The sequence below is a fragment of the Monodon monoceros genome, unplaced genomic scaffold, assembly GCF_005190385.1.
Source record: "Monodon monoceros isolate NGI ecotype Baffin Bay Population unplaced genomic scaffold, NGI_Narwhal_1 Super_Scaffold_18, whole genome shotgun sequence".
Classification (NCBI taxonomy): Eukaryota; Metazoa; Chordata; class Mammalia; order Artiodactyla; family Monodontidae; genus Monodon; species Monodon monoceros.
In genome coordinates, this window is record NW_021703774.1 from 36,700,833 (window position 1) to 36,719,986 (window position 19,154).

Here is a 19,154-nt window from a genome sequence, read left to right on the forward strand (position 1 = left end):
GACATTCCAATAAATGTTAGTGTCTTGACCCCTGTAAACATTCCAGTGAAATGTGGCTTAATGAGCCAGGATCAGTAGCTGGCCCTCCTGGGCCCTGCCTCTGCAATAAGAACACAGACACACACCCCTCCAGTCCCCCACAGGGAAAGGTTACTGCTCACACCCTCGAGCTTTGAGCCCACCCATCTATTCTCTTTCTCTCCAACTCTCCAACTCCCTGAACGCAAGGCTTCCAGGAAGCTTGCCCCTCATGGAGCTGTCCATCCTCTGCCCACCACCAGGAAGAAGATGTGACAAAGAACTCATGAATAGTTAACTCAGTAGAAGAAGCAGCCATTGCGATGCCATATCCTCAGACCGGTGGGGCAGGAGTGTGATGGGAGGCTGGGCCCTTTAAACCTCCCTCCTCCTCTCCCATTATGAGGCCAGGAGTCCAGGTAAATAGCTATCTCAGACTTCACAGGTTGGGGCAGGTCCCAGAGCAGTTTGGCTTCGCAGAGGGAAAGGCAATTGCTCTGTGTGGGCTCCCCACCCCACCCCTATGTTCCCGGCCAAGTCCAGGACTTTGTTTCTGCAGACCTCAAGGAGGGCTCAGCCAGCCCACTCCTCAGGACACTAAGCACTCCCCAGTGGGAATCTAGTCTCCACAGGACTGCAGGGCCCCAGGCACAGGGTTTGAACTTCAGAACCCAGTTTTTTCAGAGACAAGAAGCCTAATCTAGAGACAGAAGCTAGAGTAGGACCTGGCCAGGGCTAAAGGCAAGGTGGGAGCATTGCTCCAACACCATCCCCTCCGTGTCCCCTTCCTCCCCCACTGCCCGCCATGCTGCTCCAGAGCTCTCCACTCTCATTTCTCTCCGAGCCTTGGCTTGTTAGAACAAGGAAAGTGGTGCTCAGGAAAGTGGTCATCCTTGACCCTCGTTCCTCTCATACCTACATCAATCCATCTGGCAATTCTGTTAGCTCCCCTTTCCAAAGGCAACCTGAATCCACTTCCATCCTCCTGGCCTGAGCCTGTCTACCCCAGGCTTCTGCAACAGCCCCCTAACTCCTAACTGTCTAGTCACACAACCAGGTCTTGTCACTCCCCTGCTCAGAACACTGCACCAGCTCCCATTTCAGTCAGAGTCACGAGGCCCCATGTGATCTGACACTGCCCGTTTCTTCTCCACCTCTACCACTACTCTCCCCCCCAAATCCTCTCCCTCCAGCCACACGGCCTCCTTGTTCTGCCTCCAAATTACCAGGTTGCTTCTGAGTTAGGGCTTTTGCCCCAGCTGCTCTCTCTGCCTGAAACGCTCTTCCCCCACATTGGCAAGGCTACTTCTCTTACCTCTTTGAACTCTTTTTTCAAACGCTACCCTCTCAAGGAGGCCCACTCTGACCACCCTATTTAAAATGACAACAAACTTCCCTGCCCCATCCCTGTCCCCCACCCCTAGCATTCCCAACCCCACCTACCCTACATTATGGATGAATTGTTTTGTTTTGCAATACTTACCAATTTCTAACCAACGATACAATCTATCTATTTATCATGTTTATTTTCTCTCCCCCCACTGGAATGTAATGTCCAAGAAGGCAGAGATTTTTGTCCATTTTGTTCACTACTATTTTCCGATTACCTAGAAATAGTGTCCGGCTCATAGGAGGTGCTCAATACTTGTGGAATGAATGGATTCACGCACTGTGGAAATCATTGATATAATTTAAAGAGTTCCTCATGCCCTGTAGGTATAGTTGCATTCTCAAAGGGGACAGTCTGGGCTTTTACTCACCAGAATGGATGACTAATAGTGGAAATTCCTGCATCGGTCAGCTGCAGAGGGCGGGGTGGGGAAGGTCTCTTTGGAGACACCTACCCCCAGATTACAGAAATGGCACCATGTCAGTGCAGGCAGTCTCCCTCTCTGCCTGCTTGTCCGTTGTCCCTCACAATATCTCTGACGGGGGGAGAGGGGGTGGCCTGAGAAGCTACCATCTCCATTACCCATCTCTCAGGCTCAAACCATCCATGTTGCCAGGGAAATCAGCCAAGATCTGATCAACGAGAGATCAAGAGATAGGGAGAAAAGAAAGGAGGGAAGGAGGGTGGAAAGGAGGAAAGAGGTTGAGAGGTTATGATAAGAGAACCTGGTCCAGGCTGTGGATGCCAAATCCCAGGTGTTGGAGGAAGGGGCGCCAGGTGACTAAGGCTTGGGCATCACCCGGATCCAGTGAGTCATGGCTGAGTCCTTGTCTGTGGGACAGGGTGGGCTCCAGGAAGGGTTCTAGGGATTTGTCACATGACTAAAGCTGGCGTGTCTCCCCTTCTGCACAACCGCTCGGCTGCCCAGACAAGCGGTCACTCTTTGTGCACCTCTCCGAGAACCAGAGAGAGAAGGTGGGGTTTTATGAGCTCAGGCAGGAGCCCAGCCTCGGGCGGGGGCCAGGAGAAAGCTAACGGGAGCCTGGGCTGCCATCATGGGATGACTCTATTCCATAGAGTCTGTCTCCCCCGACCCTCCCCTTCCCATCCTGAATGTCCATCCAACTGACAGCGGTGCACATCAGCCTGGGTCTGAGGTCCGGGAGAAATCAGGCAGTCAGCCTAAACTAAGCACAGCTAACATTCTCTGGAGAGCTCGCAGTGTGCCAGGCACTGTCCTAAGATCTTCATACATATTACCTCATTTAATACTCACTGCATCTCTGTGCAGTAGACACTTAATTATCCTTCCTTTGCAGATTAGGGAAATGAGGCACACTTTCAAGAACTTGGTCCCATCTAATACGTGGTCATTTGAACCCAGACCAGTTTGCTTGGCACTTATGTTCTTAACCATTACTTTGGGCCTAAGATGGCCTAAACTCCCTGCCTCTACCCTTGGTAATCCTTGACCAGAGTCCACCAGACTCTGAATTTTATGTTTCCCAAACCTAATCAAGACCCAGTAACTGAAAAAGGGTGTTTTTGGAGCACGAATGTCGACTGGAGACTCCTGGGGAGACACTGATGCTATAGAAACATCCAGAACAGACACCATTCGGTGCCTTCCTGTTTGTTTTCCATGTAGACAACCTCTTTTGTGTTGGAGATGGAGATGGATGGAGACGGTGCTGGCCTCCAGATGCCCCTTCTCAGAGACTCCAGCACATACATACCAGCAGGGTTTCCCCCTCATACCAACAGGAAGCTGCTCTGAGTGAGGATGTGAGCAACCTACAAGGGGTGGGAAGACAGGGGAGGTGACCAGAAAAACATCACGGAGAGCTGACAAGATTAAACAAAAAAGATTGAACACGATGACAGGATGACACAACTTCCCCTTCACCGAAGGAAGGGGATCCCCTCCCCAGAGGTCAGGCTTCTGGGTCAGGGGCCCCAGTTTCTTCTATCTCTTAGGTCCTAGGGTGCACCTCCAAATGTCACCTCCTCCTGAGGGGAACTAACGCTGGCTTGTGGCTCCCCAGAAAAGAGGGAGGAATATCTTGACCATTCTGCCACTTTCACTGTCTTCCCAAATCCCCGACCTTCCTGGGGGGACAGGCTGGCTCAGACCACACCCCCTCTCTACCATTGCCTCTGGGAACTAGCTTCTTGGGACCCAAGTCCAACCTCTGTAACCTTTGGCCACAGATTTGCCATGTGGAGCTGGCCATGTGGCCTGAGAGGAGAGAGACACACACCTGAAGGGGGCAACTTGTAGCCACAGGTGAGGTCAGGAGCATCTGGGAATGCCTGAGAGGGACCTGGCAGTGGAGGTCGGGGGGTGGGTGGTCTGTTCCCCGTGCTAGCGGAGGGCTGCCTCGCGGGACTTTAAACTCCCAAATATCATCCCTAAAAGGGCCACTCGAGAGGCAAACTCAATTTCCTAATGTTCAAATTGGCATTTGAGGGCTGAGTATGGAGAAATGAGCCTCTCGTGGTTTAAGGGAGAAGAAGCATGGGTGAGTCTGGCTTCTTGTCTGGAATCAACCCCACCTAACAGCTTTGAAGCAGCACCTCCCTGCAATGTGTGTGGCCACATCGGGTCTCTATGGACTTGAACAGCTCTGAAATCCAAGACCTAGCTCCAGCTCTGTTTCTCAATAGAAGCATAAACTTGGGAGAACCCCCCACTGAGCCTCAGTTACATCATTTGTAAATAAAGGTGCTGGATTTTACTGGTTCTCAACCCAAGCTGCCCTCAGCATTACTTGCAGAACTTACAATATCTTAGGCCAGGCCCCAGCCAGAGATTTAATTGGATGGCAGAGGGACAGGGACATTGAAAATGCTTTTAAACCTCCCCTGAAGCCCCCTCCAGCTTTAAGATGCTCTGCTCTCGGGGGTGGTAGTTTAGGACAGCAGTTAAAAGCCTAGACTTTAGAGTGAGGGAGATGAAGGTGCAAGTCTTGGTTCTGTACTCACCAGCCACATGACTTAGCACAGCCAAAGCTACTTGTGTTGCTACTACTCCAATGGGAGTAATAACAGTCTACCTCATGGATCCGTGTAAAGATCAAAGGGGACAGTGCATAGATAACTCTCAGCCAAGTACCTGGATAGAAACGTGCTCTATAAAATGTCTGTCACCACGTGTGCGTCACACACACAGGTGCTGGGGCGTGAGCAGCAGTCTTTGCAGCTGTGCTTAACAGAAAGCAAATACCATTCCATCCAGATGTCTCACAACTCACTTACCAGGCAGTGGGCCAACCTGGGCTGCCCCCCTCCGTCTCCCCCAGGGAGGCCCCAGGTCCCACATTCCAATCAGTTCCTTAGGGCTGCAAATTCCTGAAGTGCAGTGATCTGGACGAGAAGGGAAGAGGGGGCACTCGGCGGGCCAGACGAGCTAAGCTCCTTGAGAGCAGCGTGGTGTTTCCGGCCTACCTAGACAGGGAAAGACAGGGCGTGGGGTGTTTACAGAGGACAGAGGGCAGAGGAGCAAGCTGAAGCATGACAGACGTATTGTTTTATGGCCTCCAAGAGTTAACAAAACCAAGAGTCCAACCCCTGATAAAGAGAGGAGTCAAAGCTGGTCTGGAGAGCAGTTTGTTACTTACGTCGGGGCAATTGCGCAGCAAGTCTGAGGGCTATAGAGAAAAGGCACTTTCTTTCCCAGGGGCTTCTGCTTACACGGATTAAATTCTGGTCTATATTCTACCAGACAAGGGTGATGAGACCTTATCTAATCTAATTCCTTCCCTTTAAAACGTCATTCAAAATTGACCCTCTTCTGATCTAAAATACTGATAACGAGGTTTTAATAGCCTGGGCAAATGTTTATGAGATATGGTTTTCTGGGGGAAAAAAAATAAGAAAACAAACGTGCATAAAATCTACTTAACTCTAAAGACAAAATAATACTCGTGTCCATCAACGAATGAATGGATAAAGAAGATGTCATATGTATATACAATGGAATATTACTCAGCCATAAAAAAAGAATGAAATATTGCCATTTGCAGCAACGTGGATGGACTCGGAGATTATCATACTAAGTGAAGTAAGTCACACAGAGAAAGACAAATATATGATGTCACTCATATGTGGAATCTAAAAAATAATACAAATGAATTTATTTACCAAACAGAAACAGACTCACAGACATAGAAAACAAACTTATGGTTACCAAAGGGGAAGGAAGGGGGAGTGATAATTTGAGAGTATGGGATTAACAGATACACACTACTATATATAAAATAGAAAAACAACAAGAATTTACTTAATAGCACAGGGAACTATATTCAATATCTTGTAATAAACTATAGTGGAAAAGAGTCAAAAAAAGAATATAAATATATATGTATATATATAGGTATGTATATATATGTATATACACTTTGCTGTATGCCAGAAACTTAACACAATATTGTAAATCAATTATACTTCAATTTAAAGAAAAAGAAAAAATAATAGAGAGAGGACAGGGAGAGAATATCCAAAATGCTACATTTCCCATCTCTTTATATTCCTCTGTGCGCTCTCATCGTCCACAATGAGGATATTTTGCTAGAATAATCAGTACAAATAAAGCAAAAATTTTCAGGAGGAGGAGGGTGATTTTTGTCCACCTACAAGTGATTAATCTTTCTTCTCTTTGCTCCCTCCTTTGTCCTGAACCTGTCCACTAAACCCACAGACTGCCCCAGAGTTCTACAAGTTTTCTACATCATTGTAGATTTTGTAAGGTGTGGTTTCCCCTTCTTAAGAAGTATTGCTTATTGGGGCTGTTAGGTTTATGTCAAGAAAGCACTTAACACAGTTCCTCAGTAAATGTGTAAGAAAGTAAGGCATCACTCTAAACACCACATCTACAATATCTCATTTAAGCATCACAGCAGCCCTTTAAGGTGGCTCTTTGAAAGGACTTATTATTATAACTTTTTTGCAGCCTCAGCATTATTTGATAACTTGTTCAAGGTTTCCGAGTGTTATTGACTGAATATGGACCCTCAGAAATTCATATGCTGAAGCTCTAACACCTAATGTGATGGTCTTAGGAGGTGGGGGCCTTGGGAGATAATCAGGTTTAGATGAGGTCATGTAGGTAGAACCCTCATAATGGAATTAGTGCCCTTATAAGAAGAGGAAGAGACACCAGGACTCTGTCTCCACCATGTTGAGAACGCAGTCCGAAGGCAGTGATCTGCAAGTCAGGAAGCCAGTTCTCACCAGGAACCCAAACTACTGGAACCTTGATCTTGGAATTCTAGCCTTCAGAGCTGTGAAAATGAACGTCTTGTTGCTTAAGCCACCCAACCATGGTATTTTGTTAGAGCAGCCTGAAGTGATGAAGACACAGAACTAGCGTTTTAGTCAAGTTAGGCTAAGCTATGCTGCAGTAATAAACTAACCGCAAAATCTCAGCAGCTTAACACAACTGACGAATGATTATTTGTTGCTTGCACAGAGTATGATGCAGAACAATGGTGAGGGAAGAGGTCCTCTGCTCCACACAGTCACTCAGGGACTTCCGCCATCCTGCATCTGCACCAGCCAGGACACATGGTCTTAGTGGCCCCGGCAGCAAGGTTATAGGGGCACGGAGGAACTCTCCCCAGTTACTCCAGGGTTCACAGTCATGCTGCTTACAACCTACTGGGCAGATCTACTCAGAGGGCTCCTAAGTGACCTTCCTACATGCCCAAAAGAGGAAAATGAAGTAGGACTTTGTGAACACATAGCATTGTCCACCACAACTAGTATATGGTGAAACCAGAATTCAACAGCAGATCTTTAAGCTTCCAAAATCCATGCTCTTTCCACTACAACATTTGGCCTCCCAAAATTGAGAGAATTTGTTTTTCATTTAAAAAAAATTTCATGATAGGATAATGTGTAGAATATGACTGCTCAAGGATACTGGTAGGAAAAATGCCCATAGTGAATGTTTTAGATTTGCAAAGCCTAAAGCATCACAAGATTGCCTCAGGGAAAACCTTAAACACAGTGAGATCTCTGTAGGTTGTACCCAGACGGTAAATATCTATGAGACATATACACCACTCCAGTCTTTAAGAGAAAAACCACTGGTGGTGAGAGCAAATCTTCAAGGAGAAGATTCTGGTATGTTGTAAGGTGACCAACCAGCCTAGTTCACTGGGGCTTTTCTCGCTTTAGCCCTGAAAGTTCCACTTCCCAGGACACTCTTCAGTCCCAGACAAATACTTGGTCACCTGGTTGTACATCGATACTTTTTCACCCTGACAACTTTTGAAGGTGTCATCTCAAGTGGCTCAGTAAACTTTGAGGGCAGATGCACAGTGATCTGAGAAAGTGAAGTTGGCCCTGAGCCCAAGAAAAACCTGGGTGGAAATAGCACATGAGAATAAAACTCTCTCACAGGAAAGAGCTCAGGAAGCTCCTGTATGGATATTGGCTCACCTCAGCACAGTAGTCCTCTTCGAGGACTTGGGGGAAGAAAAGGGTATGACTCTGCTCCTACTGCTGCAGCCTGATGTGTGGGAGGCTTTTACCAGCCAGATCACATCAAGGACTCATATTGAGTTTACAGATACATTAATACCTCTATCTTTTTCAAGTCAAATGCCATTAAAATAGGTTGGTGGCGTCCTGAATTTGTACTGTTCTTGACTTGCATGTACTCACAAATGCACACACACAGAAGGACACGCCTTTGCACTTTATCCTATTGCATTTTGTCTTGTAAATTTTGGCTTAGCACTCCATTTACAAAGTTGGATTTGGCAAGTACTTTGACCTATACACTCTCCATCATCTCCAGGTTAAAGTCCAGAGTCCACAGCCAGGCTCTTGGAGTCCTGCTGAAAAAAAAGCTGTCTTTTTGGCCCCAATTCACACAGCCCCGCTTCGCACAAGTGCTCTGATCCTGCCATTTCATTCCCTTGACCACACTTAGGCTTCATTCATCTCGCTCTGACTGTCTACACCGCCCTTTCCACCCTTGTGTACTTGGCCAAATGCTAAATCCAAGACTCAGATCGGATTACTGGATAGGTGATGGCTTCTCTGTTATTTTCTGTAAATTCTTCCCAAACTCCATCAGCAGACCTTACCGATACAATTCAAGTAGCAACCAGTTCTGTTCTGTCTTGTAGACCCCTTCTACCTCAGATTTACATACTTACAGCTATTCAACATTCAGTTATTTTGTGATTTGCTCCCAAACCTGGATTGCAAACTCCTTGAGGACAGGGGCAACCCTTGGCCACTCTTTTTACCTGCTAATGAGTGCATCACCCACTGTCTGCACATAGTTAAGTGGTCAATGAACACATATTGATTTATTAGTATGAATCCTTGGGGCAAGGAGAAATCTACCAAAAAGTGTTCAAAGTATATGATGCCATGAGTTGATACTGCACAACCATGAGTTGATACCTGTAACTCCCTCTCAAGACAACATAGACAGAAAATCATCCAGAAAAAGAAATACCTTTTTTTCCCTTAAGAATTAGAACCTGAGAAAATTCATGATGAGTTGATCCACTGATGAGCAGACTTCCAAGGCTGTGCTCCCAGTCGCATCCACAATGGCTGGTACCTGGGGACAGAAAGGCCAGGAATCAAACTGGCTGTACTTCTGGTGTTTGGAACTGAAATACTTCTGGGATCAGTCACGGATCCAGTTCCTCAAGATGTTCAAGCCCCAGCTTTTAGAAGCCTGAGAGGTGAGGAAAGGTGTAAATGTGGGTCCAGGGGAGAGGAGGGCACAAATGGAGAGAGAGTCTTGGGAAGCAAGAATTCCTAAACATGACTCAAGGATTCTTGGTCACTCCCAGATAATCGGGAGACGTGTAGCAAAAGGTCTGTCTGTCCTTGCCTGTCCTTGTGCTGCCAATGAAAATGTGTCCTGCTAGGAGTTTCAGGCCCATCCCAACCCTTGGCCAATGAGGGCCAAGGCTGGTACACTAAGAACTCTGTCCCACAGCCAAATGGGTCTAGGTGTATCTGCTTGTCTAAGTCCATTTATTGGGCATCAGCCGTGTCCCAGGAGCTGGCACGAGCACTGAGAGGGGCTTCTCTAATTTACACCCCTCTGTGTATCTGGTCTGCTGCTTTTCTGGCCTTTCTGCCTGGGTCTCTGACAAGACCTGTTCTCCCTCCAGTTGTCCTTGAGGCCCGAGCTTAGGTCTGAATCCTCCCAGCAAATCAGCCTGCACATTGACACCCCTCCACCCACAGCTTCTGCCCGGTCATCATCCTCAGAGCCTGGGCTTTTCTTCCAGTTTCTCCTCACATCTCAGCAAACCCTTCTGACTTCTGACCAAGAAACTCAAAAACATCCCGAACCATTCATTCACAAAATAAATATTTACTGAGCACCCACCCAATGCCAGGCATCACCTGACCCAGTAGTAAACAAGTCAGACACATCCCTGTCCAGAGGGAGACTACTGTCTCATGGAACACAGACATTAAACACATAATTGCCAAATAATTCATTAATTATGCAACCAGAGTGACCTCAAGTTCTTTAGCCATCCAAGTCACTCTTTCCTCTATTATGTGAATAACCCTAATTCTGAGGATTCTAAGGAGATGCTAACAGATAATGCAAATTCATTCCAGTAGCTGCTTGTCCTCAAACAATCCTAGCTCCCTTTTTACCATTTCTCCATGCTGCCCCGATCTCTCCAGCCTATTTTGGCCCCAAACACAAATGTATGATCCTTTCTCCATTCTCCTAAGAACAAAAGACATAACTGCTGAGCTTGAGAAATTTTACTGAAAGTTTGAAGGTGACACAGGGAAATTACAACCTAACAATAAATACTAGCTTCCGCTGTCTCCAGAATCCGTCCAGCATCATAGCCTATTCCTGCTGCCATCTCCCTCCTTAGCTCTAAGCCTTCCCCAGGTTGCTGGAACCAGGGTCCTCCCTCCTGGGGAGCAACCAGTCAGGAGAACTCCCTTTCTGTGAACTCACTTCTCCCATCTCACCCCATGAAGATAGCCATATACAGGGTAACAACCCAAGCTGGCCCATCTACCTTACACTTAATCTACTCACTGCTACTTGTCATACATCAGCCTGCATTCATTCACTCTTTCATTTCAGAAATAATTACTGAACATATATTTTATACCAGGCATTGTGCTAGGTTAGGACAAAAATATACAGCAGCAAACAAAACAGACTAGATAGACCCTGCCCTTATGGAGGAGACAAACAATAAAGAAGTAAACTAGAAACTAACTCTAACAATTACAGCTTTCAATGATTTTTATGAAGTATTTTTAAAAGCCAGGATGACATGATAGATGGGGGTCTCAGGATGTTGGGAGTACCACTTTAGAAAGGATGGGTAAGAGAATTCTCTCTGAGGAGGTGACCCTTGGGATAAGCCTGAGAGATTTAGGGCTGAACATTACAAGGCAGCCTAAACATGTATTTAAGGTACCAGCAAAGGAGAGGCAACAAAATTTCTTCTGAAAAATTTTATATCTAATATATTTTTAAAGACATGGCAATAGACACTTAGGGCAGAATTAGAATGCTGTATGTCTCCCTTACACATATTATATTATTTTCTTTATTATTTTTTTTTTTTCGGTACTCGGGCCTCTCCCTGTTGTGGCCTCTCCCGTTGCGTAGCACAAGCCCCGGACACGCAGGCTCAGCGGCCATGGCTCACGGGCCCAGCCGCTCCGCGGCATGTGGGATCTTCCCGGACCGGGGCACGAACCCGTGTCCCCTGCATTGGCAGGCGGACTCTCAACCACTGCGCCACCAGGGAAACCCTCCCTTACACATATTTTAAAGTTTAATACCGTTTTTATTTTGATTTACTAGGGCAGATTAGAGCATTCATTCTTTTTTTTAAATTAACTTTTATTGAGTATGGTTGCTTTACAATGTTGTGTTAGGCTTCATTGCACAATAAAACGAATCAGCCATACACGTACAGATATCCCCTCCCTTTTGGACTTCCCTCCCATTTAGGTTACCACAGGGCACTAGGTGAGTTCCCTGTGCTATACAGCATGTTCCCATCAGTGGTCCATTATATACATAGTATCAATAATATATATGTGTCAATCCCAGTCTCCCAAATTCTCCCACCCCACCCCTTTCCCCCTTGGTATCCATACATTTGTTCTCTACGTCTGTGTCTCTATTTCTGCTTTGCAACTAAGATCATCTATACCATTTTTCTAGATTCCACATATACGCATTATTATATGATATTTGCTTTTTTCTTTCTGACTTACTTCACTCTGTATGACACTCTCTAGGTCCATCCACGTCTCGAAAAATGATCCAATTTCATTCCTTTTTATGGCTGAGTAATATTCCATTGTATATATATACCACATCTTCTTTATCCATTCCTCTGTCGATGGACATTTAGGTTGCTTCCATGTCCTGGCTATTGTAAATAATGCTGTTATGAACATTGGGGTGTATGTGTTTTTTTGAATTATGGTTTCTCTGGGCATATGCCCAGTAATGGGATTGCTGGGTGATATGGTAGTTCTACTTTTAGTTTTTTAAGGAACCTCCATACTGTTCTCCATAGTGGCTGCTCAATTTACATTCCTACCTAGAGTGCAAGAGGGTTCCCTTTTCTCCACACCCTCTCCAGCATTTATTGTTTGTAGAGTTTTTGATGATGGCCATTCTGACCGGTGTGAGGTAGTACCTCATTATAGTTTTGATTTGCATTTCTCTAATAATTAGTGATACTGAGCGTCTTTTTATGTGTTTGTTGGCCATCTGTACGTCTTCTTTGGAGAAATTTAGGTTTTCTGCCCATTTTTGGATTGGGTTGTTTGTTTTTTCTGATATTGAGCTGTATGAGCTGCTTGTATATTTTGGAGTTTAATCCTTTGTCAGTTGCTTCATTTGCAAATATTTTCTCCCATTCGGAGTGTTGTCTTTTTGTCTTACCGTCTCCTTTGCTGTGCAAAAGCTTTTAAGTTTAATTAGGTCCCATTTGTTTATTTTTGTTTTTGTTTCCATTACTCTAGGAGGTGGGTCAAAAAAGATGTTGCTGTGGTTTATGTCAAAGAGTGTTCTGCCTATGTTTTCCTCTGAGAGTTTTATAGTGTCTGGTCTTACATTGAGGTCTTTAATCCATTTTGAGTTTATTTTTGTGTATGGTATTAGGGAGTGTTCTAATTTCATTCCTTTACATGTAGCTGTCCAGTTTTCCCAGCATCACTTATTGAAGAGGCTGTCTTTTCTCCATTGTATAGTTTTGCCTCCTTTGTCATAGATTAGGTGACCATAGGTGCGTGGGTTTATCTCTGGGCTTTCTATCCTGTTCCATTTATCTATATTTCTGTTTTTTGTGCCAGTACCTTGCTGTCTTGATTACTGTCACTTTGTAGTATAGTCTGAAGTCAGGGAGCCTGATTCCTCCTGCTCCTTTTTTCTTTCTCAAGATTGCTTTGGCTATTCAGGGTCTTTTGTGTCTCCACACAAATTGTAAAAATTTTGTTCTAATTCTGTGCAAAATGCCATTGGTAGTTTGATAGGGATTGCACTGGATCTGTAGATTGCTTTGGGTAGTACAGTCATTTTCACAATATTGATTCTTCCAATACAAGAACATGGTATATCTCTCCATCTGTTTGTCATCTTTGATTTCTTTCATCAGTGTTTTATAGTTTTCTGAGTACAGGTCTTTTGCCTCCTTAGATAGGTTTATTCCTAGGTGTTTTATTCTTTTTGTTGCAATGGTAAGTGGGATTTTTTTCCTTAATTTCTCTTTCTGCCCTTTCTTTATTAATATATAGGAATGCAAGAGATTTCTGTGTATTAATTTTGTATCCTGTAACTTTACCAAATTCATTTATTAGCTCTAGTAGTTTTCTGGTGGCATCTTTAGGATTCTCTATGTATAGTATCATGTCATCTGCAAACAGTGACAGTTTTACTTCTTCTTTTCCAATTTGGATTCCTTTTATTTCTTTTTCTTCTCTAATTGCCATGGCTAGGACTTCCAAAACTATGTTGAATAAGAGTGCAAGAGTGGACACCCTTGTCTTGTTCCTGATCTTAGAGGAAATGCTTTCAGTTTTTCACCACTGAGAATAATGTGTGCTGTGGGTTTGTCATATATGGCCTTTATTATGCTGAAGTAAGTTCCCTCTATACCCACTTTCTGGAGAGTTTTTATCATAAAAAAAAATGGGTGTTGAATTTTGTCAAAAGCTTTTTCTGCATCTACTGAGATGATCAGATGGTTTTTATTCTTTATTAGTATGGTGTATCACATTGATTGGTTTGCATATATTGAAGAATCCTTGCATCCCTGGAATAAATCCCACTTGATCATGGTGTATGATCCTTTTAATGTGTTGTTGGATTCTGTTTGCTAGTATTTTGTTGAGGATTTTTGCATCCATGTTCATCAGTGATATTGGCCTGTAATTTTCTTTTTTTGTGGTATCTTTGTCTGGTTTTGGTACCAGGGTGATGGTAACCTCATAGAATGAGTCTGGGAGTGTTTCATCCTCTGCAATTTTTTGGAAGAGTTTGAGAAGGTGTTTGCTCTTCTCTAAATGTTTGATAGAATTCACCTATGAAACCATCTGGTCATGGACTTTTGTTTGTTGGAAGATTTTTAATCACAGTTTCAATTTCATTACTTGTGATTGGTCTGTTCATATTTTCTATTTCTTCTTGGTTCAGTCTTGGAAGGTTGTACTTTTCTAAGAATTTGTCCATTTCATCCAGGTTGTCCATTTTATTGGCTTATAGTTGCTTGTAGTAATCCCTTATGATCCTTTGTATTTCTATGATGTCAGTTGTAACTTCTCTGTTCTAGTTTCTAATTTTACTGATTTGAGTCCTCTCCCTTTTGTTCTTGATGAGCCTGGCTAAAGGTTTATCAATTTTGTTTATCTTCTCTAGGAATCAGCTTTTAGTTTTATTGATCTTTGCTATTGTTTTCTTCATTTCTACTTTATTTATTTCTGCTCTGATCTTTATGATTTAGAGCATTCAATCTTTTCAGGGATTAGAACCTCTGAAGTCTTACTCAAGTCCTAGGAGATACCTGAAAAGGGTGTTCCAGGCAAAGAATGAGCAAGTGCAAATGTCCTGTGGCAGGAAAGAGCTTAGTTTCTTCTACAGGTAGGAAGAAGTGACAGGAACAGTATGATTGAGGTGGGAGCTGAAATGGGTGGTACATGTGGGCAGGGGCCTGGCCTCAGACAGGGAGTGGTTTTAAACACTGGTTATGTAGGATTCCCTGATTTTTTTTTTTTTTTTAATTTCTGATGCCCAGGCCTGACCCCAAGAGAATTAACTGGTCTGAGGTGGGGTTGTGAAACTGGTATTTTTTAAAGTTCCCTGGATGATTCCATCTTGCAGCCAGGATGAAGACCCACTGACATGGGGCCTTACAGACAGTCAGAGAGACAGAAAAGTGAATGGTGAAGAATATGGACCCTAGAATTAGACAATCTAGTTTTGAATCCCATTTCTGCCACTGACTATCTGTGTGATCCAAAGCACATTACTTAAGCAAAATGGGGATAGTAGTTTACCTACTCTGCAGAGTTATTTGTAGGATTAACGAGCTAATACATACAACGGTCTTAGAAAGCATGTATTAAGGATGCAATGACTTCTAGCTTTGGCTGCTCTATGTGAGCGATAATGGCAGCTTGGCCCAGGTTGGAGGCGCTGAAGGTGAAAAGACAGAGTCAAATTGTATATTTGGAAGTAGAACAAATGGGACTTGCTGAAAATTGGCTGACAAAGATGAGGAAAAGAAGGGAATAAAGGGTGGTTTCCATGTTTGGGACTTTAGCAATTGAAGTGGTAATATTTTACCAAGATTGGGAAGACTAGGAGAGGAACAAACTTTGAAGAACAAAATCAGGAATTTCATTTTTATGTATTAAGTTAAAGACACTCTATTAGATATCCAAGAAGAGATACCTATTAGACAGCTTAATATGTAATCCTGGAGCTCAGGAGAGAGGAATAAATTTCAGAGTCATTAACATATAGTGCTGTGCTGTCCAATATGCTAGACATTAGCCACACTTATAAGGTTATTTAATTTAAATTTAGATTAATTAAATAAAAGTACACATTCAGTTTATTAGACACTCTAGTCACATTTCAAGTGCTCAACAGCCACAAGAAGCTAGTGGCTACCATCTTGGACAGCGCAGATACAGAACATTTCCATCATTGCAGAAAGTTCTAGAGGAAAGTACTGAGTCTCAATCCATGGAACTATAGGAAATCATCTATGAAGTGGTTCACAATTCTGGCTACACATTAGAATCACCCCAGGAATTCAGAATCAATTCATCTTGGGAAACTCCCAGGCAATGGTAGTTTTTAAAAGTTCCCAGGATGATTCTAAAGTGGAGCCAGAGCTGATCTAAGAAAATAATGTTGGTAGGGCCCTAGGGTACCCCAATATTAAGGGCAGTGATTCTCAATCTTGGCTGAACATTGGAATCACCTTTAGAGCTTTAAATATTACTAATGCCTGGGTCCTGCTTGGAGAGATTTCTGATTTAATTGGTCTAGAGTGCAGCCTGGTCTTCAGAAATTTTAAAAGCTCCCCAGTTATTCTAATGGACATTCAAGGCTGAGAACCACTGATTGATAGAGGGGAAAGGTGTAATGAAGAAGAGCTTAGAAGAATAAAATAATGCAGTACAATGAAAAACAAGAGAGTGCAGTGTCCCTGAAGCAAAAAGAAAAAAAGCGTTTCTAGAAGGAAGAAATGGTTCTATCTGTTGAATGCTAAAATTCAGTTCATTTAATAAGCATCCCATTGGATTTTGTTGGGGTAGTGCTAATGCGAGCCAGATGGGAGTGGGTAAAAGAATGAATGGTTGATGAAGAAATAAATACAGTGATTGTAGACAACTGTTAATACACAGTTTCAGTTATGAAGAGGAGCAAAGAATGCTGGCAGCAGTGGGATAGTGATTTGGGGTCATGGACTAGGTTTTTTAAGACACAGATATTAGAGTATGTTTGTATGCTGAGGGATACTATAATAAAGGAGAAAATGATTATTCAGGAAAGAGGAAGGATCTGGCAGGAAGTTGACTTCCTATCCAAAATCCCTACCCTCCTTCCTCCTTGCTTAAAGATCCCCAGTGCTTTTCAAGTCTTCAGGGCTGCTGTCCTTTCCCCAGTTCAAAGATTAGCCTTAGCCAGTGGTTCTCAAACTTTAGCATGTGTCAGAATGACCTACAGGACTTTTAAAAACACAGCTAGTCCTGCATCCCGAATTTCTGATTCAGTAGGTTTGGAGTAGGGCTCAAGAATTTGCTTTTCTCACAAGTTCTCAGGTAATGTTACTGCTCTGGTCCCAGGAAGAATCTTTGAGAACCACCAGTCCAAGTTCATGAAGGTTATCCTTTCCTTCATAAGTAGTCTTAGGGATGGGAATTTAATGCACTTCTGGCCAATGAAAGGAAGTCTCTAGGAAGATTCTAGGAAAGGTTTCTTTGCTGATAAAAGAAAAAAAAACAGTCTCTCTCCTTTCACCAGATGTTATCATATTGAATGCAATGCCTAGAACAGTGGCAGCTATCTTAGAAACATCATGTGAGAGCCAGACTGTGGGCTGAAGATACCAGACTAGAAAGATGGAAAGAACCAGGTTTGTTTGTTTGTTTTAATAATGTTACACTACTGAATTAATTCTGGAAACCCTGTCTTGTGAAATAATATACTTGTCTTATTGTTAAATCATTTTGAATTAGATTCTTACTTGCAACCCAAAGCAACCTAAGTTTTGTGTAGATTCCCAAGATCTTAAATAGATGAGTCAGGATGAGATTTAGGGGCACCTCTATATAGAAAGAACGGAGGATGCTTCCTCCCTGGTAACGTGACAGAGGTAGAGAGTGTGGGTACTGATGCAGATAGATTTGGTGGTTGAAAAATGAAGTAGCTCCCGGCTGATTCCTTCTATCTTACCAGGGCAGGAGGTATCAGGGAAGAAGAGGATACAGCCTGTTTAAGAGGTGGGGAGAAAGTGTGGAAAAGTCTTTTTAGAGAATAATAAAAATAACTGACTGGGAAAACATAAGTTATAGCTAACTGTTCATTTGAGATTTGTGATCTTAAATTTATAGAAAATAAGCAGTCAGCCTAGTTTGACAAATTTCTCCAATTTCTTGGGTGTAGATTGATATAGAGCAGACAGCTGACTCTACCACAGTTAAGTCTTTCTGGGTAAACATGAAAGAAACAGAGAAGGACAAGGAAGGACAAGGTGTCTTCAAAGAAGTGCTTATGAGGATGGACCATAGAATCAAAGCCAGATTCTCCTCATCCCGGAGAGTCTTCCCCAATCCTCATCAAGTTTTGATTGGGTTTTCTCCTGGCATCCCAGCAGGAGCTCCTAGCATACTGCTTGTATTAGTTGTCTCTTATTGCATAGCAAATTACCACAAACTTAGTAGCTTAAAACAATATTCAATCGTAGGCTTTCACTTCTGTAAGTCAGAAGTCTGGGCACAGTAGCTCAGGGTCTCCCAAGGCTAATATCCAGGGGGCTACATTCTCATCTGGAGTTCAGGGTCTTCTTTCAAGTTGATGTAGTTGCAGGATAATTCAGTTCCTTATGGTTGTAGGACAGACATCCCATTTTCTCACTGGTTGTTAGCTGGGAGCCACGCTGGGAGGCCACCCACATTTCTTGCCACATTGCCTCCTCCATCTTCAAAGTTAACAAGGGAGATTCTCCCTCACTTTGAATCCCTCTCACACTTTGAATTTCTTCTTCAGGAACAGCCCAATTCCTTTTAAGGGCTCACATGATAGATCAGGTCCATCTGGATAATCTCCCTTTCTTAAAATTAGCTGTGCCATGTAACATAACCTAATCATGGGAGTGACTATCCAATCATATTCACAGGTCCTGGGGATTTTACAGGGCTTGTTCACCAGGGGCAGGAATCTTTGGGCCATCTTAGAATTCTGCCTACCACACTAGAAAAGTGTCCTTTTAAATGGGGGAGAATAGACAAACCTGACAGAAGAATTCCAAATAATGTAGATACTGTCCCCTCCAGGAGGTGGAACATAACTCTCTGCCCCCGAAATGTGAGCCATGCACAGCAACTTCCTTTTAATGAGTACACTGGAGAAACCTGACAATCACTACCTGAGCCTGAAGGTCAATGTCAACAGTGATAAGTCACATTGATGTCATGTACCCTTGATATGCTGTGATGGGAATGTCATCTTACCTTTGTGATCTTCCTCCCCCAAACCCATAACCCCAGTCTAGCCATGAGATAAACATCAGACAAGCCCAAATTGAAGGACATTCTACAAAATACCTGCCCAGTACTCTCAACACTGTCAAGGTCAGTGGAAACAAGGAAAGTTTGAGGAACTGTCACGGTCTAGAGGAGCCTGAAGACATATAATGACTAAATGTATTGTGATATTCTCATGGGACCCTGGAACAGAAAAATGAAATTAGGCAAAAACTAAGGAAATGTGAATAAAGTATTGGCTTTACTAAAAAAAAAAAGAAAAAAGAAAGAAAAAATGAAGGGAGGAAGAAGGAAGGAAGGAAGGAAGGAAGGAAGAAAGAAAGAGAAAGAAAGAAAGAAAGGAAAAAGGAAAGAAAGAAAGAAAGAAAGAAAGGAAAGAAAATAAAAGAGTACTTTATCACAAGAGGGCTTCTGACCTAGATTCTGGATATGAAGGGAGAAAATCAGATTTTGTGATACATACCCCTAGAACTGAACT

At 43.3% G+C, this 19,154-nt stretch overlaps 1 protein-coding gene across 4 annotated transcripts in view; it reads right to left on the reverse strand.

The window, feature by feature from the left end:
* Positions 1-19,154, reverse strand: part of LAMB3 (laminin subunit beta 3) — a 67,978-nt gene that overhangs the window by 41,895 nt on the left and 6,929 nt on the right. For 3 of the 4 annotated variants that reach the window (XM_029230476.1, XM_029230478.1, XM_029230477.1), the window contains exons 2-3: positions 8,886-8,993; positions 4,667-4,855 (exon numbers count right to left, since the gene is read on the reverse strand). The gene's annotated coding sequence lies outside the window, so the exon portion shown is untranslated. The remainder of the gene's footprint in view (positions 1-4,666; positions 4,856-8,885; positions 8,994-19,154) is intronic. The other variant, XM_029230479.1, reaches the window with a different exon arrangement.